Source organism: Canis lupus, chromosome 9, assembly GCF_003254725.2.
Source record: "Canis lupus dingo isolate Sandy chromosome 9, ASM325472v2, whole genome shotgun sequence".
NCBI lineage: Eukaryota > Metazoa > Chordata > Mammalia > Carnivora > Canidae > Canis > Canis lupus.
Genome location: NC_064251.1, coordinates 44,689,341 through 44,715,736, shown reverse-complemented (window position 1 = coordinate 44,715,736; position 26,396 = coordinate 44,689,341). Strand labels below are relative to the sequence as shown.

The 26,396-nt window shown below is 39.8% G+C and overlaps 1 protein-coding gene and 1 long non-coding RNA gene across 3 annotated transcripts in view; one reads left to right on the top strand and one right to left on the bottom strand.

Annotated features, from left to right (window-relative positions):
- The window catches only part of TAOK1 (TAO kinase 1), a 158,793-nt gene extending 138,273 nt beyond the window's left edge, over window positions 1–20,520 (bottom strand). The window contains exon 1 of the mRNA XM_025476299.3: window positions 19,913–20,520. The gene's annotated coding sequence lies outside the window, so the exon portion shown is untranslated. The remainder of the gene's footprint in view (window positions 1–19,912) is intronic.
- Window positions 20,521–20,596: 76 nt separating this feature from the next.
- The window catches only part of LOC125755835 (uncharacterized), a 58,418-nt gene continuing 52,618 nt past the window's right edge, over window positions 20,597–26,396 (top strand). For both annotated transcript variants that reach the window (XR_007413225.1, XR_007413224.1), the window contains exons 1-2: window positions 20,597–20,975; window positions 21,251–21,358. This is a non-coding gene — a long non-coding RNA (uncharacterized LOC125755835). The remainder of the gene's footprint in view (window positions 20,976–21,250; window positions 21,359–26,396) is intronic.

Sequence of the window (26,396 nt, the reverse complement as noted above, 5' to 3'; positions counted from 1 at the left end):
ACTTGATAAAGAGTATCTGTAAGAGGGATGCCTGGGGTGGCTCAGTGGTTGAGCACCTGCCTTCAGCTAAGGTCATGATCCCAAAGGTTGGCTGCCCTCCCTCTGCCTATGTCTCTGCCTCTCTCTCACTCTGTCTCTCATGAAAAAATAAATAAAATCTTAAAAAAAAAAAAAGATCTATAAAAGCCCTACAGTTAATACATGTAATGATGAAAGACTAAACACTTCCCTATAAGATGGGGAACAAGGCAAGGATATATTTAAAGAAAAGGGAGGGGGGACCCTCGGTGGCTCGGCGGTTTGGCGCCTGCCTTTGGCCCAGGGCGCGATCCTGGAGTCCTGGGATTGAGTCCCGCGTCAGGCTCCCAGCATGGAGCCTGCTTCTCCCTCTGCCTGTGTCTCTGCCTCTCTCTGTCTATCATAAATAAATAAATAAATCTCAAAAAAAAAGGGGGGGGCAGGAGGACAAGAAAGGAAGGAAGGAGGGAAGGAAGGAAGGGCAAGTATTCACACTGGAAAAGAATAAAATTGTTTTTAATTATAAACGTAACTGTCTACTTAGAAAAATCCCAAATAATCTATAAAATAGCTACCCGACCCTCAGTAATAAGTGAATTTACCAAGACTGCAAACAAAGTCAATACACAAAAATCAATTTTATTTTTACACAGAAGTAACAAAACTGAAATCTGGAGGAAAAAAAGTAAATTTTACAATAACATCAAAAATCTTTAAATAGGGATAAATTGAACAAATATGTGCAAGATTTGTATGCTAACAAAGTACTGATGACAAATCAAAAATAAATAAATGGAGAGATATATCCTAGTGGTAGATTGGAAGACTCAATATTGTTAAAGAGTCAGTGTTCTCCAAAATGTCTAAAGTTGCAACACAATCTCAAAACAATGGTGATCTTTTTTGCAGAAACTAACAAACTGATTCTAAAACTTACATTAAAAAGCAAAGTACTTGGGACTCCTGGGAGGCCCAGCGGTTGAGCATCTATCTGCCTTTGGCTCAGGGCATGATCCTGGAGTCCCGGGATTGAGTCCCACATCAAGCTTCCTGCATGGAGCCGGTTTCTCCCTCTGCCTGTGTCTCTGCCTCCTGTGTGTCTCTCATGAATAAATAAAATCTTAAAAAAAAAAAAAAGCAAAGTACTGGGACACCTGGGTGGCTCAGCGGGTGAGCGCCTGCCTTTGGCCCAGGATGTCATCCTGGAGCCCTGGGATTGAGTCGCACATCAGACTCCCTGCACGGAGCCTGCTTCTCTCTCTGTGTCTCTGCCTCTCTCTCTGTCTCTCATGAATAAATAAATAAAATCTTTAAAAAAAAGCAAAGTACTTGGGCACCTGGGTGGCTCAGTCAGCTAAGTGGCTGACTCTTGGGTTTTAGCTCCTAGTTTCAAAATTAAACAAGGCTAGAAGATACATAAATAGTTGCCGGATGATACAGTGCCCTTGTAGGTTTGAACAGGTAACAGAAGAGTGGTAGGTTAGGAGACAAATCACAACAATATATAAAAGGAACTGAAATGGGAGAGAAAAAGATAGCCTTTATTGTTTAAGATTTTATTTATTTTATTGAGCGAGAGAGAGAGAGAGAGAGAGAGAGCAAGCAGGGGAAGGGGCAGCAGGAAAGGGAGAAAGTATCTCAAGCAGACTTCACGTTGAGTGCGGACCCCAATGTGGGGCTCAATCTTATGACCCTGAGATTGTAACCCCAGCCAAAATCAAGTGTTGGCTGTTTAACCAACTGAGACACCCACACGTCCCCAGATAGCCTTTAAAGTAACGTAGATTTAAGGTAACGATACTAATACTTATATAAGACAATATGCCAGGTACTGTTCTAAGAGCTACACATATAATAATTTATCTAATCCTCTTAATAACCCTATATGACAGAAATTTTATTATCCTCATTTTACAGATGATTAAACTGAGGCCCACAGAGATTAAATAATTTGCTCAAGGTGACATAGCAATAAGAACATCCATGACAATAAACCAATTTTTTTTTACCATAATATACATATGTATGAATATACAACAAAACAAAAACCAAGACAAACTAAAAGTGGCATTCTCAACCTACTATAACTGTTACAGGGATGGAGTGCGTTCAATAGCAACATCTCTTTTCCTCATCCTGAAACTTCAAAATCAGCACCATCCTCTCACCAATTTCAGTCTGCATTCCAACCTGACTATAAACCTCACTTAGAAGGGGCACCATTCACATAATGACTCTTACATCTTCTACTGAAATAAGGCTTACAAAATAAAAAGCACTGTCTCACAAGAACGTAAAAGGTCCTTGGAAAAGTGAACAAAGGATGAAACATATTCCAAAGGAAGAAACCTCATGACTTCATAATCTACTGGATGAATACAGGTGAGGAAAGAGGTTAAAAGAATCAAAAACAATCCCAAAGTTTTTAGCTTGCAAGGTTTTAGAAAGGTTATTAACAGAAATAAGAATAAATGGCCACAAAAGACTTACACATATATGTTCCAAACAGCTTTACTTATAATAGCTAAAATCTGGAAATGATTCAATCAACAAGTAAATGGATAAATTATGGTATAACCAAACACTGGACTATTACTAAGAAATATAGGAAATGAACTATTAATACATGCAGCAACATAAATATCACAGACATTATGCCAAGAGAAAGAAGACAAAAAACACATACTACATGATTCCATTTCTTTGACACTCTCGAAGAGACAAATCTAATTCAGAGTAATAGAAATCACATCAGTGGCTGCCCAGGAATAGAGTGGAGTAAGACTGATTGCAAAGAGGCCTAGGGAATTTCCAGAGGACAGAAAAATGTTCTTTATCTTACTAAGATGATGGTTATCTGAACACTAAAAATGTGTGAATTCTACTGCAAGTAAATTATACTTTGGTAAAGCCTATTTTTAAAAACATCATTATGGGTGCCTGGGTGGCTCAGTCAGTTAAGCATCTACCTTTGCCTCAGGTCATGATCCCAGGATCCTGGGATGGAGCTCTGCATCGGCCCCCTGCTCAGCAGAGAGCCTGCTTCTTCCTCTCCCTCAGCCTTTCCCTCTGCTTGTGCTCTCTCTCAAATAAATAATAAAATCTGTAAAGAATTTTTTTAAAAAAGAATATTTTCCTTGTGAGGTTTTCTTTTTTTTTTTTTTTTTTTTTTTTTTTTTTTTTATGATAGGCACACAGTGAGAGAGAGAGAGAGGCAGAGACACAGGCAGAGGGAGAAGCAGGAGATGCTCAACCGCTGAACCACCCAGGTGTCCCTATCCCCTAGCAGTTAACATAGTATTTCGCAAAAAGTTAAAGAGTCTCTCTAAACTCAAAGTCCTGCTCCCTGAAGATCAACGTATTGTTTTTTAGGCACTTAATATATTAAAAAAGAAAAAAGGGTCAGGAAGGACTAAGCACCAGTAGATTTATGACCTTAGAAATTTTCTTTTAGGGGCAGCCCCAGTGGCTCAACGGTTTAGCGCCGCCTTCAGCCCGGGTGTGATCCTGGAGACCAGGGATCAAGTCCCCCATCAGGCTCCCTGCATGGAGCCTGCTTCTCCCTCTGCCTGTGTCTCTGCCTCTCTTTCTCTGTGCCTCTTATGAATAAATAAATAAAATCTTAAAAAAAAAAAAGAAATTTTCTTTTAAAGATTTTATTTATTTGAGAGAGACAGAGCATGCGGGGGGTGGGAGGGATGTGGGAGAAGCAGACTCCCCACTGAGCAGGGAAGCCTGATGTAGGGCTTCATCCCAGGACCCTGAGATCATGACCTGAGCCAAAGGCAGACACTTAACCAACTAAGCCACCCAGGTGCCCTATTCTTATAAATTTTTCTGCATGTTTTTGCACATGCTAAATTATAAGAGAATACCAATAACATTTATATATCCTAAATTTCCCACGTTTACCACACAGTTAATTTACTAACTATAAATTTTTTTTTTATTTTTGATTTTTAAGTAATCTCTACACCCAATGTCAGGCTCAAACTTACACACCCAAGATCAAGAGTCACATGTTCTATCAACTGAACCAGCCAGACACCCCTAACTATGTATTTTTCATGTCTTTCCTCAGAGTTTTTGCTGAAGTGCTTGTAAATGTGTATTACTCTTCTGCAGACACGCATACTAGGAAGGTTTTCCCCTGATGCCTAATCCACTATTAAAATACCAACTATCTTTGAAAGGATACACAAGAAATTGTGATTGCCTGTATAAGGGGGGGTATAGTGTGAGAAAGCATTAGACATGGAAGGATAACTTACTTTTCATGGTAAATCTTTCTGAATATTCTGAACTTTATATCATGTACAGTTATAACTTTTTTTTTAAGATTTTATTTATTTATTCATGAGAGACACAGAGTGAGAGAGACAGAGACATAGGTAGAGGGAGAAGCAGACTCCATGCAGGAATTCTCATGTGGGACTTGCTCCTGGGACTCCGGGATCACGCCCTGAGCCAAAGGCAGCTAGCTGCTCAACCACTGAGCCACTCAGGCATCCCCTATAACTTATTCTAAATAATTTAAGTTTTTTCCACTATTTAAGGCCTTTCTGATTTTAGGATTTTACTTATTTGACAGAGCATAAGCACGGGGAGCAGCAGAAGCAGGCCCCCCACAGAGCAGGGAGCCCAAGGCAGGGCTCAATTCCAAGATCCTGGGATCATAACCAGAGTCAAAGGTAGACACTTAAGTGAGCCACTCAGGCGCCCCAGCCTTTCTGATTTTTAAGGCAAAAGCTGATGATTTCCCAAAGACAACTGTGGTCTCAAAATGCATGGATAGCTTGTATTTTGGAAATGCTGTGACTAATTTATTTCTCACAGGTCTTTGCCATTATACAGAGCCTTAGCTCTGCCCATTAACTTCATGTCAAAGTACTATTAGCCTCTCAAAGATAAGCAAGCCCTTTCCCTCAATAGCGACAGGAAGACAGTTTTACAAATCAGCTTTGTTTCCTCTAATCTGTCCTAAAGTTTTCTTAAAAAATCTTGAGTCAGTCTTTTACTTTGACTTTTCTATTCCCAACAGCCAGATTTCCTCTTATTTTAATTAACAACATCCTCAAGACTAGCAATTCCATACCTGAAACTCTAAGGAAGAGTAATATAGAAATAAATCACATACACTATTTCACGTACAAAGAAATGATGAAAAATTTTCACAAACACTAATAATAACTCTAATATAATATAGGCAGATATCAGAAAGTGGTAAAAAAAATTAATGAATACAAAACATCAGGTTTAGGGCACCTTGCTGGCCCAGTTTGTAAAGCATGCAACTCTTGACCTTGGTGTTTTAAGTTCAAGTCCCATGATAGATGTAGAGATTACTTAAAAGAAAAATGTTAAAAAAAAAAAACAGCAGCTTTGAATTCTTAAAATGTAGTAAATTGTCTAAACTTGCAAAATTTCTGTAATATCTTGGGAAAAAATGTAGTTTATAGGATACCACTGGTAATTTCAGTCTAATTAACAATAGTAAGGCTGGGGCACCTAGCCAGTTTCATCAGTGAAGTGTGCAACTCTTCATCTCAGGGTTTTGAGTTTGAGGCCTGAGTGTAGAGATTTTTTTTTTATATTTTTTATTTATTTATTCATAGAGACACACACAGAGAGAGAGAGAGGCAGAGACACAGGCAGAGGGAGAAGCAGGCACCATGCAGAGAGCCTGACGTGGGACTCGATCCAGGGTCTCCAGGATCACACCCTAGGCTGCAGGTGACACTAAACCACTCCACCACCAGGGCTGCCCCTGAGTGTAGAGATTACTTAAAAATAAAATCTTTTAAAAAAGTTAAGTCTAATTAGCAATATGTGATTGATTAATCAATCAAAAAGTTTTTTTCCTCCTTCCACCCTAGTGCCAAGTAAATGCTACTTAATCAAGGAGAATACAACTAGCTCTCCAGTTCAATAATTGGCAGTTCTTATTACTAATAACACTCTTACCATAAGTTTCAACATAATTCATTTTTTAAAAGACTAAACTATAACTCAACATATGGCAAATATTGACGTTCACTTCTCTTCAGGACACATAGTAAGACTGCACTTCCTTACCACTTCTATGAAATCTGTTAAGACCATAAGATTTGCTTTGGCCAATGAACAATAAGCCAAAATTATAGGACCCTCTTCTAGACACTTTAAGAGCCAGTGAGTTATTAGCAACATTATCTTTCCTATTACCATGAAGATCACGGAACCACATGTTGAAATGGAGCTTCCATCAGTCTGAGACCCTGCATAACAAGAACAAGCGGAATCCCCCAACAACCACACTATACATATAGCATGTCAAGAAAAAAAAAAGTCCTGTTAAGAGCCACTAACGTTTTTTAACTGTTTGTTACCACAACACTACCTAGTCTCTCCTAACACACAACGAAAGCCAAAATCATATTTTTCTTATTTGCTTACAAAACAGGGTAGCCCTGGTGGCGCAGTGGTTTGGCGCCGCCTGCAGCCCGGGGTGTGATCCTGGAGACCCTGGATCGAGTCCCGCATTGGACTCCCTGCGTGGAGCCTGCTTCTCCCTCTGCCTGTGTCTCTGCCTCTCTCTCGCTCTCTCTGAATGAATAATAAATAAATCTTTAAAAAAAAAAAAAACAGTCATCCTCAACATATCCGTCCCCTACCTCTAGTAAACACCCAATCCCATCAATTTTTCTGCCTTAATCTCTCTCAAATTCATCATATCAGCTCTCATTTAGACTTCTTTTTTTTTTTAAGGTTTCTTTTGTGTGTGTGTTTTTTTTAAGATTTTATTTATTTATGCACAAGAGACAGAGAGAGGCAGAGACACAGGCAGAGGGAGAAGCAGGCTCCATGCAGGGAGCCCAATGTGAGACTCAATTTCTGGGATCACTCCCTGAGCCAAAGGTAGACGGCTCAACCACTGAGCCACCAGGCATCCTTCACTTAGACATCTATAATCTATAATAACCTTCTAACCAGTCTCCCTACATATAATCTCTGTCCATTTATTTCCCAGATCTCCAAAATAATCTTTTAAAAACATAAATATAGGGATCCCTGGGTGGCGCAGCAGTTTGGCGCCTGCCTTTGGCCCAGGGCACGATCCTGGAGACCCGGGATCGAATCCCACATCGGGCTCCCGGTGCATGGAGCCTGCTTCTCCCTCTGTCTGTGTCTCTGCCTCTCTCTCTCTCTCAGTGACTATCATTAAAAAAAAAAAAAAAAAAAAAAAACATAAATATGATCATATCACACAGCTGCTTTTATATGATTTTTGCATCACTTAGGAATAGCACAATAATGGCCCTTCAAGAAATAACTGTAAGGGACGCCTAGGTGGCTCAGCAGTTGAGCGTTGCCTTCGGCTCAGGGCATGATCCTGGAGTCCTGGGATCAAGTCCCACATCGGACTCCCTACATGGGACCTGCTCCTCCCTCTGCCTGTGTCTCTGCCTCTCTCTTTCTGTGTCTCTCATGAATAAATATTTTTTTAAAAAAAGAAATAGGGATCCCTGGGTGGCGCAGCGGTTTGGCACCTGCCTTTGGCCCAGGGCGCGATCCTGGAGACCCGGGATCGAATCCCACATCGGGCTCCCGGTGCATGGAGCCTGCTTCTCCCTCTGCCTGTGTCTCTGCCTCTCTCTCTCTCTCTGTGACTGTCATAAATAAATAAAAAAAAATAAAATAAAATAAAATAAAAAATAAAAAAAAATTTAAAGCATGTTAAAAAAAAAAAAAAAGAAATAACTGTAAGAAATGCTAGAAATGTTCCATGATGTTCTGTATCATGGTTACATGACTGTATACATCTGCAAAAATTCAACAAGCTTACACTTAATATTTACATACCCTGCTGTATTAGTTATGCCTCAATTAGTTAAAAAGAAAAACATAAAATGGCCCCAATGTAACTTTCACTTTCATATTACCAAATATATAACTCAAACCACATAAATAACCTATGGCCACAAACTATTAGTAATCACCCTCTTAGATATTGATCTTTCATGCTCTCAGGTATTTAAAATCCTTTCCACTCCTATTTTTTTCTAAGACGTACATAAAATCTCACTCCCTCAGGGATCATTCCACCTAAATATCACTTATTTTGTTGTGCTACAATTCTGTACATTCTTAGCATTCACTACACCAGTGGGTCTCAAGCAGAAGTGATTTTGTTCTCCAGGGGACATTTGGCAATGTCTGGAGACATTTCTGATTGTCACAGGAAGGAGGGAGTGCTACTGGCATCTAATTGTTAAAGACCAGAAATGCTGCAAAATATCCTATAATACATCACAAAGATCCCCATAACAATTAATTATCCTCCCTAAAACATCAGTACTGCCATGGTTCAGAAACCTTGCACTGGGCAGCCCCCCATGGCACAGCGGTTTAGCGCCGCCTGCAGCCTGAGGTGTGATCCTGGAGACCCAGGATCAAGTCCCATGTCGGGTTCCCTGCATGGAGCCTGCTTCTCCCTCTGCCTGTGTCTCTGCCTCTCTCTCTCTCTCTCTGTCTCTATGAATAAATAAATAAAATCTTAGAAAGAAAGAAAGAAAGAAAGAAAGAAAGAAAGAAGAAAGAAAGAAAGAAAGAAAGAAAGAAAGAAAGAAAAGAAAAGAAAAGAAAGAAACCTTGCACTGCATTATCAAAGGTACTTATTTGCAAGTCTGTATCCCTACTAACCTGAACAAGGAAGGATCAAGTCTTATTCATTTTTTATATCCTGGCACAATACCTAACAAACAGCGCTCAAAATGTATAATAAATAGATGTCATTATAAGCACAGTGCCTAGAATACAGGACTCAAAAATCTATAATAAATACATGTGTTGGGACGCCTGGGTGGTTCAGTGGTTGGGCGCCTGCCTTCAGCTCAGGTCGTGACCCCAGGATCCTGGAGTCCTGCATAGGGCTCCCTGGGAGGAGCCTGCTCCTCCCCCTGCCTGTGTCTCTGCCTCTCTCTCTCTCTCAGTCTGTGCCTCTCATGAATAGATAAATAAATCTTAAAAAAAAAAAAAATACATGTGTTATTACGGAATCTTCTTTTGATTAAAATATAACTAAAGCTATGTAGCTTACTGGCTAAACTGGTAGTCTTTACTTTTTTCTTCCAAAGATATTTATTTATTTAAAGTAGGATCCTTGTCCAACATGGGGCTCGAACTCATGACCCTGAGAATAAGAGTTGCGTACTCTACAGACTGAGCCAGCCAAGCACCCAGTATACCAGTATACTGGTAGTTTAAATTCAAATTTCATGAATTATTATTTTGATTGATGTTTTCATAGTATATACCAACAAGATATGTTATATCCTATCTCAGAAGTGTTAAAAGTGACACTGATTTCCATATTAAGAAAAGCATGAGTAAACCAAACAGCTTAGAGACTATGCTTCAAAAGGATTTAAAAAAGAACACTTTTCAAAAAAATGTTTTAATCTCATTATCACAGTGCTAACAGAATAAGGCAGAGTAAAATAATGGTTACTAAAATTTGGGATACCACTCCACTTATCTTTAATCCAATATAATTTATATTAACAGAATAACAGTTCACCTTAACAAATTGTCAAAAACAACTAGTTTTTTTTTTGTTACTTAATAAACATTTCATATCTCAAAAATAGAACCATTTTATTGTTAATGACTGGATGTACCACCTCAAAGAGTCAGAAAACATATTTTGGGTGTTTGCTTACTCTTTCACCATTCCCACCCTAATATATTCCACACCACCACCTGGAGGGTTGAACGAAATCTGTACTTCCAAAACTTTTAAATTAAATAGATGCCCATTAAATTTAGTTGTTTAGAGTAAAATATCAGGAGGCTCATTATCAACTGAAGGCAAATTTTTGAACAAATGATACATTATTAAAATATCTACATTTTAAATCTGATAAGGAAAAGTTTTTGATGCCTATTTAAAGTTCTCAAAACAGGGGCAGCCTGGGTGGCTCAGTGGTTTAGCACCACCTTCAGCCCAGGGCATGATCCTGGAGACTCAGGATGGAGTCCCACACTGGGCTCCCTGCAAGGAGCCTGCTTCTCCCTCTGCCTATGTCTCTGCCTCTCTCTCTCTGTGTCTCTCATGAATAAATAAACTTATTCTTTTAACTTACTGAATTATCTAATACATACTACAAGAACAAAATTCATGTCAGTATTTTTATTATCTTTTAAGCTATACTATTCTTGAACATAGTGGTTCTCTCCAACCCATTTACTATATACATTTGTATGTATAATTAGTTCAATCAAAATGTCATGTAAACAAAAAGATACCCAAATTCTATACTTTCCATTGCTAATAACCAAGTCTATTATAGGACACTTCTTTCCTAAATAGAAAATTTTCACATCTTTTCCTTCCTAAAATCCTTTTAAAGTTTTACAGCATTATTTTGTAGAATTGAACATTCTCACATAATACACAAAAATATCTGTCAGTACCTAAATTGAAGATAAAAGGATCTTTTCATTAGTCTACTTTAAAATTATTTCTGCTTTTCTAGATAATGGAAAAATTAGCACTAACAATTATACAGCAAAGTAAAGAATATGAGGGGTGCCTGGGTGGCTCAGTCAGTTAAGCATACAACTGTTGACTTCAGTTCACAGGATCTCTGGGTAGTGAGCTTAACACTTGCATCAGGCCACACCCAGCTTAAAGAGTCTCCCTCTCCCATGCTCCTCCCCTCCCAAAAGGTAAAGAATCTGAAAGTAACCGTGTTATATTGCTCCTCCGGGATTCAGAACTCTTGAATTCTAAGGGAAAACAAACAAAAAACAAATACCATACTCCTATAATGTGATGGTCCCTACATCACAGTCATCACCTACCATATACACAACATGAGATTACCAAAACTCTGTATATTAAATACCATCAAACACATTACAGTTTCTATGCAACAATAAAGAGTAAAGTTTCCTTATCAAGTACAACTATAGATAAATAATTTTAGTCTTTTTTTTTAAAGATTTATTTATTTATTCATGACAAAGAGAAAGAGAGGTAGAGACACAGGCAAAGGGAGTAGCAGGCTCCATGCAAGGAGCCTGATGCGGGACTTGATCCCACGACTCCAGGATCATGCCCTGAGTCGAAGGCAGACGCTCAACCACTGAGCCACCCAGGCATCCCAAGTAATTTTGGTCTTTACAATCAAGAATACGGATGCTTAAAAAAAAAAAAAAAAAAAGAATACGGATGCTTTGGGCCAAGAGAGAAAGCCTTCCCAAGTTTGAATAACACTAAATTTCTAAGTGCAAAAAAGGAAAAACCTTGACCTTGTCCAGTAATACTGTTAACTTTTTCTGAAATTTCTTTCTCAGTCTCAGTGGAAATAAATTTGAAGAAATCAATCAAAAATACAAACTAGGGGGGGGATCCCTGGGTGGCTCAGCGTTTTGGCGCCTGCCTTTGGCCCAGGGCGTGATCCTGGAGTCCCGGGATCGAGTCCCGCGTCGGGCTCCCGGCGTGGAGCCTGCTTCTCCCTCCTCCTGTGTCTCTGCCCCTCTCTCTCTCTCTCTCTCTCTCTCTCTCTCTAATAAATAAATAAATAAATCTTTAAAAAAAATACAAACTAGAGACTCGTAACTACTACAACTGGACTAAGAACATCAATCAAAACATAAGGATATGGTTAGATGTCATGCACTGAAGCACAAAGAAACTTTAAAAATATACTTTACGGGCAGCCCCAGTGGCTCGGCGGTTTAACGCCGCCTGCAGCCTGGGGTGTGATCCTGGAGACCCGGGATCGAGTCCCACATCGGGCTTCCTGCATGGAGCCTGCTTCTCCCTCTGCCTGTGTCTCTGCCTCTCTCTCTGTCTCTATGAATAAATAAACAAAATCTTAAAAAAAAAATTTCCTGTTATAAAAAATATATATATACTTTACTTGTTTAATATATTTATTTTTTGTTTAATATATTTATTTATTTAGTTATTTAGTTTAATATATTTAAAGTTACCTTATAAATCCTATTAAAATATAATTTAAAAAAATAAAAAATAAAATAAAATATAATTTTAAAAATCCACATATGCCCCAAATAAAAATAAGACATTTTCTCAATATGTTCCAAATAAAGTTTTCCTTTTTTAAAAAATAATTTTTTAAGATATATGTTTTTATATATATTAAAATATTTGTTTGATAGAACACAAGGGGGGGGGGGCAGCAGGAGGAGAGAGAAAGAGAAATAGGCTCCTTGCTGAGCACAGAGTCCACAGTGGGGCTCCTGGGATCATAACCTGAGCTGATGGCAGATACTTAACCAATTGCACCATCCATGTGCCCCAAGATTTATTTTTTTTAAAGATTTTATTTCTTTATTCATGAAAGACACAGAGAGAGAGAGAGAGAGAGAGAGAGAGAGAGAGGCAGAGACACAGGCAGAGGGAGAAGCAGGTTCCATGCAGGGAGCCCGACATGGGACTCGATCCTGGGTCTCCAGAATCAGGCCCTGGGCTGAAGGCGGCGCTAAACCGCTGAGCCACCGGGCTGCCCAGATTTATTTATTTTAGTAAGAGAGTGAGAGAGAGCATAAGCAGGGAGAGGGACATACGGAGAGAAGTAGACTCTCTGCTGAGCACAGAGCCTGAAACAGGATGGATCCCAGGATCCTGAGATCATGATCTGATCTGAAATCCTTAAGAGTCCAACACTTAACCAACTGAACCACCCCAGTGACCCAAAAATAAATTCTGTGAATCCTAAGTAACTGTACTCAAAGACATAATGTGACTCTAGATACATGATAATACAGGTTCCCAAATATAAAAATCAATATAAAAACCTCAGAAGTTACCATCACACCCAAAATTGCTGGTACTCTAATCAGGATCTTTTAGACAGAGTCCTCAGTACCCTAACAAGACTTGAAGCCTAAGAAATGTAAATATACATAACTACCAAATAGACTAGAGATTAGATCAGGAGAGATTGAAAGTACACTTATTTTATCATACTTCAGAGACATTAGACATAAAAAGGATGCTGGGTGCCTCACTGGCTCAGTTGGAAAATCATGCGACTCTTGATCTTGGGGCTGTGAGTTTAAGCCCCATGTTAGGTGTAGAGATTACTATAATAAACAAACTTTAAAAAAAAAAAAAAAGTAAAAAGGATGAGTTGAAAAAAATTTCAAGAAAATTTAACTGTATATCCAGAACACATAAAAATACAGCAAAAAAAAAAAAAGGTTTCTCATTAGAATGCTTACCCTTACATACCACATTGTTATTTACGATTTTTAATTATTTTTAAAGATTTATTTATTTATTTATTTATTTATTTATTTATTTATTTATTCATGAGAGACACAGAGACAAAGAAAGAGAGGCAGAGACACAGGCAGAGGGAGAAGCAGGCTCCATGCAGGGAGCCCGACGTGGGACTTGATCCCAAGTCTCCAGGATCACACCCTGGGCCAAAGGCAGCGCTAAACTGCTGAGCCACCAGGGCTGCCCTACTATTTTTAATTTTAAAAAACTGTTACTGTGACACACTAAATTGAATTCACAAGCCATTAATAAGTCATAACCTAAAGTTTTAAAAGCACTGGCTTAGAGGATCTGACGACCATTGGAGTTCCTTACTTTCATGAGTACCTACTTTAAGAAAATATTCAAGAGGTGGAAAATATGAAAAGACAGAATTCCTCAAGGGCAGAAACCATGTCTTACTGGCATATGATCACCACTTAACATTTGTTAATTAATACATTGTAGAATACAAAGCACTTTCAAGGTAAGGACACACAAAGGATACCTATAAAAATAAGCTTAGAAGAGCATGAGTTTTTCAGATTCCTTCAAAGCTAGGAAGGTGGAGAGAGCTCCAGGAAGTAGAAGAGTGACACCAGCTGACTTTTAAATATAAAAATCAAGAACCGAGGATACCTGGGTGGCTCAGTGGTTGAGCGTCTGCCTTTGGCTCAGGTTGTGATCCCGGGGTCCTGGGATCCAGTTCTGCATCAGACTCCCAACAGGGAGCCTGCTTCTCCCTCTGCCTATGTCTCTGCCTCTCTCTCTGTGTCTCTCATGAATAAATAAATAAAATCTTTAAAAAAACAAAGACAAAAACAAGAACCAATGGGAAAGAAAGTCTCTTATAGAAATACATAGCAGTCCACCAGAGGTACAAAAAGTTTGTAAGCTACTGTTGCTTAAAAATTCTATTCCTTTCAAAGATATATGTTAAGCTCCAAATGTATTAATCCAAATCAAAATTATGGAATGCCCTTCAGTCTTAAATATTAGGCTCCATGTATTAATTTGTAAACATTTACTAAGTTGCTAGTACTTGACAGCCAACAACTTTTTGAGCACTTACTATGTATCAGGCAATAAGAACTTAAGAAGAGTTATCCCATTTAAACCTAACAACCTTGTAAAATACTATCTTCATTTTATAGGTGAGGAAAGTAAGACTTAAAAAGTTACATAAAGAAGTTACACAGCTAATAAATGGTGAAATTAAGATATATTAAGTGCCAGTATTATTATCAGTGGCTGCAAATCAGAATATTTTGTTTCATTATTTGTCAGTGCTTTTCTCAGAAACTAAGTTTTGGGGGTGCCTGGGTGGCTCAGTCAGTTGAGCATCTGCCTTTGGCTTGGGTCATGATCCCATAGACCTGGGATAGAGCCCCACTTCAGGCTCCCTACTTAGTGGGGAACCTGCTTCTCCCTCTCCCTCTGCCTGCTGCTCCCCAGGCTTGTGCTCTTTCTGTCAAATAAATAAATAAAATATTAAAGAAACTAAATTTGCATGTCTTTCTAAATGGAATAATTAATTCATCTACTTCTTAATCTGCATAACACTTTTACTGAATAGGTTTATCAAAAGGAAAAGACAGCCTCTTCTCAACTTTAAAGATAAGTTTAACATCTTTAAAATTAGTTAATTAAAAGTAGTTATGTTTAGGGGCACGTAGCTGGCTCAGTGGTTGAGTGTCTGCCTTTGACTCAGGTCGGGATCCTGGGGTCCTGGGATTGAGTCCCACATCAAGGTCCCTATGGGAAGCCTGCTTCTCTTCTGCCTAGGTCTCTGCCTCTCTCTCTGGGTCTCTTATGAATAAATATATAAAATCTTTAAAAAAAATAGTTATGTTTAGGGGCGCCTGGGTGGCTCAGTTAAGTGTCAGCCTTCCGTTCAAGTCATGATCCTGGGATAGTGGGATTGAGCCCTGAGTCACGGCTTTCTGCTTAGTGGGGAGCCTGCTTCTCCCTCTCCCTCTGCCATTCCCCCTGCTTGCGCTAGCTGGAGTGCTCTCTCTCTGTCAAGTAAATAAAATCCTTTTTTAAAAAAAGTAGTTATGTTTAGAGGCAACTAGCTGGGTTAGTCTGTAGAGCATGCAACTCTTGATCTTGGGGTCATGAACTCAAGCCCTAAAGCTTACATAAAAACTAAAATTAAAAAAAAAAAGGTAGTTATGATTAAATATCACAGATATTGGCATTTTTAACAGGCTGTATACTTGTACTTTCATTTACTTTATTTACATGCCAGGTACTTATATTTTGAAAACCTTTCCACCTTTTATGGGCCACTTAATTTTGTCAGTAAGTAAAAAGATGCTGCGTTTGACTGTATTACAGTCCAAAAAGTCTGCTTCTAGCACAACTGCAAGAGACTGACAGAAATAACTGTTACCAAATGTTGATACATCCCAATTGAGAGGAATTATTTCTAGACCCTCCACAGAACTTTTTAATTCATGTGGATTTTTTAGAAGGTCTGAGACATCTTCAATGAAATTAAACGTCAATTTTTACCACTAAAACTTAAAATGCTTTAATCCAAAAACGGAATGTAATGGAATGAAATAAGACAGGTTTGTATCTTTTTCACTTACACCTTAGAATTTGAAATCTTGAAGAATACAAAAAAAAAAAAAATCCAGCCACAAACAAATATAGAAATGTAAAGGCAAACATAACATTGGCACTCTGTTTAACAATTTCAATTTTATGCAAGACTTTGAAATAACACTTTTTAGAAAAGTCTCATTCATATATGATCCTGAACTGAACAGCAGTTAATACATACCAAAGAAATTCCTATGAAAGGCTAAATTAGTACAAATGTAATCATTGTAACTGACACTACTGATAACCAAAAAGGATACAAAGAAAAAATTAACTGATTTTAATACACAAATCAGCCAAATGAAAAACACAGAATTTACTTCCAGGTAATGTGAATAACAGATTAATCTCAAACCTAATTTTAATGCCAACAGTTGGCCCCTAGGTAATTTCTGGATTTATTAAATATTTCTATCCACTAAGTACCAGCAAACTACTAAAATAAATTATAACCTTTATGTTTAGTTAAGAGCATCTAGTCTTGGGAATCCCTGGGTGGCTCAGCGGTTTTGCGCCTGCCTTCAGTCCAGGGCGTGATCCTGGAGTGCCGGGATCGCGTCCCACATCGGGCTCCCAGCATGGAGCCTGCTTCTCCCTCTGCCTGTGTCTTTGCCTCTCTCTCTCTCTCTCTTTCTCTCTCATGAATAAATAAATAAAATCTTAAAAAAAAAAAAAAAAAAAGAGCATCTAGTCTTGAGGTGCCTGGGTGGGCTCAGTTGGTTAACAATGAGACTCTTGATCTCAGTTCAGGTCTTTTCTTTTCTTTTTTTCTTTTAAAGAGAAATACAGAGAGAAGGCAGAGACATAGGAGAGGGAGAAGCAGAGACACAGCAGAGGGAGAAGCAGGCTCCCCGCAAGGAGCCTGATGTGGGACTGGATCCGGGAACCCCAGGATCACGCCCCAAGCCAAAGGCAGATGCCCAACCGCTGAGCCACCCAGGCATCCCCACTCAGCTCAGGTCTTGATCCCAGGGTTATTGAGTTAAACCCCATGCCTTTTAAAATAATTAATTAATTAAAATTTTAAAAGAGCATCTAGTCTTTCTGGTGTTCTATAATCAACTTTTTTTTATTAATGGAATGGCACCATAACATTGGACCAAATGTGTATGTGCCTTGATACACAGAAAGCTTGTTTAATATTTTTTTTTAAAGATTTTATTTATTTATTCATGATAGTCACAGAGAGAGAGAGGCAGCGACACAGGCAGAGGGAGAAGCAGGCTCCATGCACCGGGAGCCCGACGTGGGACTCGATCCCGGGTCTCCAGGATCGCGCCCTGGGCCAAAGGCAGGCGCCAAACCGCTGCGCCACCCAGGGATCCCGAAAGCTTGTTTAATATTAACACACATTCAATTAATTGCCATATCCACAGTTCTCTCCAAATTCATATTATAGAAAATACAATTATTTTCTATTCAATTCACTCATATTTTTGGTCCTGTACACTGTTACATTTCTTTAAAACTTCTCATAGTTTAAATATGTTTGAGAAACTATCCTTCTGTTTGGAAGAATTTTTGTTACTGTCAAGATAATCTTAGATTATTAAACCCAGTTGATTCTTAGAAAGTCTTCCATCTATAAAGCATGAGAATTATAACCAAATTAACAAATCAGATATCAGAATGCCAAAAGTTAAGTCATTAAAAGAGAATCCAGAAAAAGAGTCAGTTGTGAAAGAACAGGAAGTGATGTACACTGCCATTTGTAGATGAACTATTTAGAAACATGAGTACCATACTAAACTGGAATCAACCAAACCCAGACTTAACAGCTCTCAGTATTCTGACAGTGGCATCGAGGTCAGCTGAAGTAACCCTCAGGCAGTTTTCTCCTAATAGTGAATTTATCTAATTGATAAAGAACACACTTTTACCACTTTTAGAATTCCTACAAGCTATGGAAAACAATGTTTCTTTTTAATTGTTCTTAAGAGTATCTCTTAGTTTAGCATGCATTTTGAAATAGAGCAAGTAACCTTACTTATATTATGTGTACATCCTTAAGTTTTGCAGCCTTTGTTGACAAATCTTCTCTGCCTGCATCTTTCCAGGACAAAAACATCAGTCTTTGCTGAGCAGTATGCTTGGGTTTATACATACTTGTATATATGAATTATCAACAACAAACCATAGCATACAGAATTCGACTTTATGGCATAATTTCCCATATAAGGGGAAACTCTACACACCACAACATGCAGCTTTGCGCCATGAAATAAAGATCCAAAGTACTGCTTAAGTCAAAATGAATTCAAATAAAAATAAAAAGGGAATAAAGAAAACAAGGAGAATTCTACTTTTTGAGGAAAAATAAACTGATTTAACATATTAACATGCCTCCCTATATCAAAATTATGAAGTGAGATGACAGAAATTAAATTAGTGCTGAAAACTACTAACATCTTTAAATTCCAGTCCTACCTAACCCAGGTTTCAAAATGCAACAAACACACCTTAAACAGGTCTGATGAACAACATTAAATATACATGGCATTCGGAAGTATTTTAAAATAAGTCACCGACTAAGCAAAGCTTAAACACCAAATATAACCTGTTAGTAAAATATCAAAACAACCCATATCTGTACATATTTTAGTCTTCATTGCTTTGTAAAAAAAATAATAATAAAATTAATCCAAGAACATTCATATATGAAACATTTTTAAAATCACTTCATCAGTAAATCTAAATACTTAAAGAAAAAAAGTATGAATAGACTTCAAGGCTACTCTTTGATCACAAAAAGCAATTGGCAACACACTTCCAGAATGTTAAAATTTTTATTTTTTATTTATTTCTACTCTACTAAGGACAAAACCAACAAGTACTACTGTAAACCAGATAGGATGATTTGTTTTAAACAAATATGACATGAAGCAAAAGAAGTGGAAAAATGACTGACTACATAACACAGATCTTATCACAGCATAATTAGGCAAATTAGAGTCTGTTTTCTCATTTCTTTAAGAAACAAAGCATTTCTACAGAAAGGTTTGTAACCTAATCATTTTCAGAAAAATTTCAATGTTATACAAAATAGAATGAACCCTAAAAATTCACAGCTCAAGGAGAATGTCCATCAGACGGCCTGTATTAATCTTTAAAAATTCTCCAAGAACTACTACAGTCACAGAAAGAAAAAGGAGAGGGGTATGAAACAGTACAAAATTATTTTATTTGAATCACAGTGAAAACCCAATATGCTCACACACACACAAAAAAAATTGTCACTCTAGTGTTTAAAAGAGATCGAGAGAGACATCAAAACTGTTCAAACATGGCAGGGTCCCTCTCGAGAGGCCATATCTCCCAACAATAACAAGAGGAACAGATACACTTCCCAGGGACAGATCTCAGGGGAAGAATATTAAACCGGTACTGTTATCGATTTAAAACCAAAGGGAAAAGGGTAACCTTTCCAAGGGAAGCGCCATTACTTCCCTCTCCAGCTCCCCCTCCCTTCAGTGTACACACAGGCCTGTGTATGAAGAAGAAACTGCCTTGGACTTCTGCAGCATTGCAGTAGACTAAAGGATGGGGAAGGGGGAAGGGTAGGGGGAGAGAAACGCTTCCATCACCCCTATAGGAGTATAGATTTCCTGAGCAGGGGTGGAAGCCACCTAGCAGGCTACCCTTCCCAAGAATACAGACACTACAAAGGAGGAGAGGGAGGAGCAGAGGGATCAGAAAGGAAAGGGACCTCGCGCCTTTAAATCGGGGTGCACATCAACCCAGTCTCCCCAAGAGAGCCACACCTTCCTCGAGACATCCCCTTCCACCACTCCTTCCGGTGACCCTCAGGAAAGAGGAATGTAACTGCTCTTGCCCCTCAAAACGGGAGGGAGCCCAGCTCACCAGCTTCTTCACCCCACCCACAGAATCACAGACCCTCCTAGTCTCCCTCCCTACCCCACCCCCACTTCCCTTCCCGGTGGGGCCAGAGTGGGCCGAATTTCCCCGCCCCCTCCAAGTCTCCCTTTCCCAAAGCAGAGGTGCCCTTACCCTTTCGCCGACAGGTCTGGGGCGGAGTAGGCAGGCACAGCCCCCTGCAGCGCTCCGGTAGCCGCTACGCTGGAGGGCGAGGAGTGAGGAGGAGGGGGCCTGGCGACCGACCGCCGCTCCCCCCCCCCCCAGCCCCAGAAGCCGCCCAGCCCAAGCTCTGCGACAAGGGGCGGGGGGGGGGAGGGGGCGAGGGGACGACCGGGGTCGAGGAGGCGCCCACAGCGCTGGGGCTCAGCTAAGATGGCGCGGGGAAGTGCTGGGAGCCGCCGCTGCCGCCGCCTCGGGGGAACCGGCCCGGGCCTCGGCCGCCGTCCGTCCTCACACAGCCGAGGCCCTCTCGTCCCCCGCCACGGCCCCTCGGCGGGCGGGCCCACGCACAGCCCTCCGCTACCACCACCACCCCTGGGAAGGGGGCGCTCACAAAGGGAAGAGAGGCCGCGGGCCGGCCGGCCGGCGGCGGGGCGGGGTCCCCAGGGGCCGGGAGGCCTCAGAGGTTCGCGGGTGCCTCGCGCTCTCGGCCCGCGAAGGGCGCAGGCAAGCGGGACCCCTCCTCTCTCCTTAAACAGGCGGCGGCACCGACTCACTATCTTTGCCACCCTCCCTCTCTCTCTCTCTCCGAGCCCTGAAGCCACAGAGCCCGGCCGCTGCCCAGGCTCCCCCCCCTTCCCCAACACCACTCCCCTCCTCCCGACAGTCATCCCAGTCTCCGATCTCGCGAGATTTCCCGCCTGACAGGGCCGACCCTGCGCGAGACACGACGGCATACGCGTGCGCGCCCTCACGGGAGCGCGCGGATACTTGGGCCGGGCGGAATCTCCTGGGTGCGCTGAGTCCCAGCCTCGGTCCAGCCCGGCCGCCCTCGGCTGGCGGAGCTCTTCTGCCACGCGGGCGTCAGGTGCATTCATTTCACCCTGAAATTTGAGAAAGAAGAGTTATCAGCTCTCCTCTGTTCTCACTTCCAAAACATCCGCTCCCCATAACGCTGAGAATGAGAAGCTTGCGCTGGCATGTAGGATATCCAGTTCTTACACACCGTGGTTCAACTACTCCATGGAATTCGGAGGTAAACTGGTCAGTGTAATCTGTACGTAGCTGAGTTTTTGAGATTCTAAAAGCGTATAATCACTTTTGGACCAGTAATAAGAGTTGATACAGATTAAACCACCCTATATGTTGGTAATGGTAGGAAAGAAAAATCCTTGACAAGTTTTTGTTGGTGTTTTTAGTAGTTTTTGAAACAGGAGCAGCAAACAAAACGGAAGAGTCCTACGGGTCCTAATGCAGTAAAGAGAGCTACTAATTTTTTTGGGGTGAAACTTTTTTTTTTTTTTTTTTTAGAGGAAAACTCCTTCAGTGGACTATAAAGAGAGCAGTTTTACTCAGGAACCAGAAATTGTGCCTCCAGTGCAGTAAGAAAAAAAAAAAAAAACCTTGGTTCTTCAACTGGTAAGCAGTGAGATAAATAGACCTGTTGTGTGAGACTTAGGAGTAAAAATGTACTCCAGAACAATTGGAAGTTACAGTAAACTAGGAAAGTAAACTGGCTATGATCAGAAAAGCAAGGTATCCACTTCAGTGGGTTATACATATAATTTGTTCTAAATATGCTTTCTTCTAGTAAGGGATTTTGCTGTCAGTCCTCTTTTCACCTATATTGTCAACTACTCTCAAGTGGCAACCTCCCCTCAGCATAAAGACATGTCCGAATTTCTTTGGAGGGAAAAGAAAGATTGCTATCTTTGTCTCTCCTCCACTTTAATTTTTTTTAAGACGTTATTTATTTATTCATGAGAGACACAGAGAGAGAGAGCAGAAGCAGGCTCCATGCAGGGAGCCTGATGTGGGACTCAATCCCGGGACTCCAGGATCGCGCCCTGGGCCAAAGGCAGGCGCTAAACCGCTGAGCCACCCAGGGATCCCCTCTCCTCTACTTTAAAGCCAAGCTTCGGGATTGAGTCCCACATCAGGCTCCCCGCATGGAGCCTGTTTTTCCCTCTGCCTGTGTCTCTGCCTCTCCCTCTCTGTATCTCTCATGAATAAATTAATAAAATATTAAAAAAAAAAAAATAAAGCCAAGCTTCTTGGAAAGGTTGTCTGTCTTTCCACCTCCATGAAACTGATCTTACCAAGGTCAAGAATGACTTCCTATTTGCTGTGTCTAATGGAGTAATTTTATTTTATTTTTATTTTTTATTATTATTTTTATTTAAGTTCAATTTGCCAACATCTAGTACAACACCCAGGGCTCATCCCATCAAGCGCCCTCCTCAGTGCCCATCACTTAGCTACCCCATCACCCCACCCACCTCCCCTTCTGCAACCCTTTGTTTCCCAGAGTTAGGAGTCTCTCATGATTTGTCTAACGGAGTCATTTTAATCCTTCTTGACATCTACAATATTTTACATAGTTGACACTCCTTCCATCTTGAAACTATGTTCCTCCTTGGTTTGGGGGATTTTTTAAGATTTTATTTATTTATTTATTTATTTATTTATTTATTTATTTATTTATTTATTTATTTATTTATTTATTTATTTATTTATTTATTTATTTATTTATTTATTTATTTATTTATTTATTTATTTATTTATTTATTTATTTATTTATTTATTTATTTATTTATTTATTTATTTATTTATTTATTTATTATTTATTTATTTATTTATTTATTTATTTATTTATTTATTTATTTATTTATTTATTTATTTATTTATTTATTTCTTTCTTTCTTTCTTTCTTTCTTCTTTCTTTCTTTCTTTCTTTATTTCTTTCTTTCTTTCTTTTCTTTCTTTCTTTCTTTTCTTTCTTTCTTTCTTTCTTTCTTTCTTTCTTTCTTTCTTTCTTCTTTCTTTCTTTCTTTCTTCTTTCTTTCTTTCTTTCTTTCTTTCTTCTTTCTTTCTTTCTCTTTCTTTCTTTCTTTCTTTCTTTCTTTCTTTCTTTCTTTCTTTCTTTCTTTCTTTCTTTATTTCTTTCTTTCTTTCTTTCTTTCTTTCTTTCTTTCTTTCTTTCTTTCTTTCTTTCTTTCTTTCTTTCTTTCTTTCTTTCTTCTTTCATTTCTTTCTTGCTTTCTTTCTTTCTTTCTTTCTTTTCTTTCTTTCTTTATTTCTTTATTTATTTCTTTCTTTATTTATTTGACTGAGAAGCACAAGCAGGGAGACCGGCAGAGGGAGAGTGAGAAGCAGGCTCCCCACTGAGCAGAAAGCCTACTGCAGTACTGGATCCCAGAACCCTGGGATCATGACCCAAGCTCATGGCAGACACTTAACAAACTGAGCCACCCAGGCGCCCATCTCCTTGGCTTTTCAACACCACTCAGAACCAGTTTTCCCTCTACTTTCTTATCCTTGCAGCCCCTCTTCCTCCACCTATCCCTCAAATGCTGATCCCTTCTTCTGAAAGTTCCAACAAAGATGTTCTCTTCTAGTTATTTCATACATTTAGATATGGAAAGAGATTCTGGCTTTCCTATAATATTTATTCTTAATTTTCTACAGAAAATTTCAAACTTACACAAAAGGAATGGGTATAATAATAAACCTCCATGTGTCCATCATTTAGCTTCAACTGTTACCAACATTTTATCATTCTTGTTTCACCTATTCTCCCACAACCTTTTCTCCCCAATGAATTTAATCCCCGTTGTATTTTTCTTTAAGATGTATTTATTTGGGAGAGAGAGAGCACACATGCAGGGAGGAGGAGGGGGGCAGAGGGAGAGAGAGAATTTGGAGCAGACTCCATGCTGAGTGTGGGGCTCAATGGAGCACTCGATTCCACAACCCTGAGATCATGACCTGAGCCAAAATCAAGAGTTGGATGCCAGGGGATCCCTGGGTGGCGCAGCGGTTTGGCGCCTGCCTTTGGCCCAGGGCGCGATCCTGGAGACCCAGGATCGAATCCCACGTCGGGCTCCCGGTGCATGGAGCCTGCTTCTCCCTCTGCCTATGTCTCTGCCTCTCTCTCTCTCTCTCTCTCTGTGACTATCATAAATAATAAATAAAAAAAAAAAAAGAGTCGGATGCCAAATGAGCCACCCAGGCACCCCTCTTAGTGTATTTTTAAATAAATCTCTAGTAAACCATTGTAACATTTTACCTGTAAATACTTCAATACGTGTCTCTAAGAAATACTTTGGTTGTAACATAACTACATCATCATTATCATACCTTTACAATAATTTCTTATTATTTAATACCCAATCTATATTCAGTTTTTCCTAAAGTTTCCAAAATGTCTTTTTACATTCTATTTGTTAGAACCAGGACGTGAGGGCAGCCCCAGTAGCTCAGCGGTTTAGCGCCGTCTTTGGCCCAGGGCATGGTCCTGCAGACCCGGGATCGAGTCCCAGATCCAGCTCCCTGCGTAGAGCTTGCTTCTCCCTCTGCCTGTGTCTCTGCCTCTCTCTCTCCCTGTGTCTCTCATGAATAAATAATAAAATCTTAAAAAAAAAAAGGAACCAGGATGTGAAATTCTACACTTTGCATTTGATTAATAGATGCTTCTTATATCACTTTTTGTGTATAACAGTTCCCCCTTCCTTTTTTCTTCTTCTTTCTTGCCTTTTTTTTTTTAAGATTTTATTTATTCATTTGAGAAAAACAAGCATGGGAGGGAGAAGGAGAGAGAATCTGAAGCAGACTCCACACTGAGAATAGAGCCTGACGTGAGGCTGGATCCACGATAACAGGATCACAACCTGAGCTAAAACCAAGAGTTGGATGCTCAACCAAATAAGCCACCTAAGCACCTCTCTTTCTTTCCTTTTTATATGCAGTTTATTTGTCTAAAAAATCAGATTACATATCCTGTAGAATTTTTCCACATTCCAGACTTGCCAATTGATTCTTCACAATGTCATTTCTCATTTGCTTCAATGACCTTATGTCTTATAAACTGGGAGTTAAGGGCAGCCTGGGTGGCTCAGTGGTTTAGTGCTGCCTTCAGCCTGATCCTAGAGTCCTAGGATCGAGTCCCACGTCAGGCTCCCTGCATGGAGCCTGCTTCTCCCTCTGCTTGTGTCTCTGTCTCTCCCTTTCTCTCTCTGTGTGTCTCTCATGAATAAATAAATAAAATCTTTTTTTAAAATAAAAAAATAAATAAACTGGGAGTTAAATCTAAACATTTACTACTACATAGTGGTTTTTTTTTTTTAAATAATATTTTGGATCTGCTACTACCTATGAGCTGTTTCCTCAGCACATAGAGTGTCTTAAGAGAGCCTGGCTATCTTTTTAAAAAATTATTATTCCAGATCTCTACCTAGGATCTGGTACTAAGAGGCCTCCCTCCTCAAATTCTTCAAATTTCACACAAAGTACACTGATACATACTCATGGGCTTATCCTGTCAGTAAAGTATCATTGGTTGATACTGTAAAACATATCAGTTATTTTCTAAAATTGTATCCAAACAAGAAAATTATACTCATCGGTGGTAGGAAAATAAATTAATACTTAGAACAATTGCAGATTTTTCACTGTCTGTGATTTAACTCCTGAACATTTCTCTGATTCATCCCTTTCTTCATCCCTACTGCCTCTTCTGTAGTGGTTCATACTGTTTCTAACCTGGGATACTGTAATTGCCTTCCAACTACTCCTCACTCCTAGGGTGCTTCATTTCCTATACTGAGATAAATGATTTTAATCTTCCTAAACTGCAATTTCTAAGAGCTGAATATGTCATTTCTCTGCTTAAAATTATTCCATGGAAGGGACGCCTGGGTGCCTCAGTGGTTGAGAGTCTGCCTTAGGCTCAGGGTGTGATCCCAGAACTCTGGGATCGCAGGATTGAGTCCCACATCAGGCTCCCTGTAGGGACTGCTTCTCCCTCTGGCTATGCTTCTGTCTCTCTCTCTCTCTGTGTGTCTCTCATGAATAAATAAGTTTAAAAAACTCTTCCATGGAAACAAACACACACACAGAAAGAAAGAAAAGAAAAGAAAAGAAAAGAAAAGAAAAGAAAAGAAAAGAAAAGAAAAGAAAAGAAAAGAAAAGAAAAGAAAAGAAAACCACACACACAAAAATACACACAAAGAAAACCCTCTTCCAGGCAGCCCTGGTGGCTCAACGGTTTAGCGCCACCTTCGACCCGGGGCGTGGTCCTGGAGACCCGGGATCGTGTCCCGAATGGGGTCCCTGCGGGGGGGGGGGGGGGGGGCTGCTTCTCCCTCTGCCTGTGTCTCTGCCTCTCTCTCTCTCTCTCTCTCTTTCTCTCTCTCTCTGTGTCTGTCATGAATAAATAAATAAAATCTTTAAAAAAAAAATACCTCTTCCATGGCTCCCCAAAGCCCTCCAAATTAAATCCAGACAAAACCCCTGCATACCTCTCTAGCTGTATTTAGAATGTTCCCACCATCCTGAGCTATTATTATTCACTCTTCTGCTAACTACTAATATGCTGCCTTCATAATGTGGTGCTGCACTCCTCTGCCTGAAATGCTTTCTCTAGTTGGCTAATATTCTTCAAGATTTAGCTCTCATG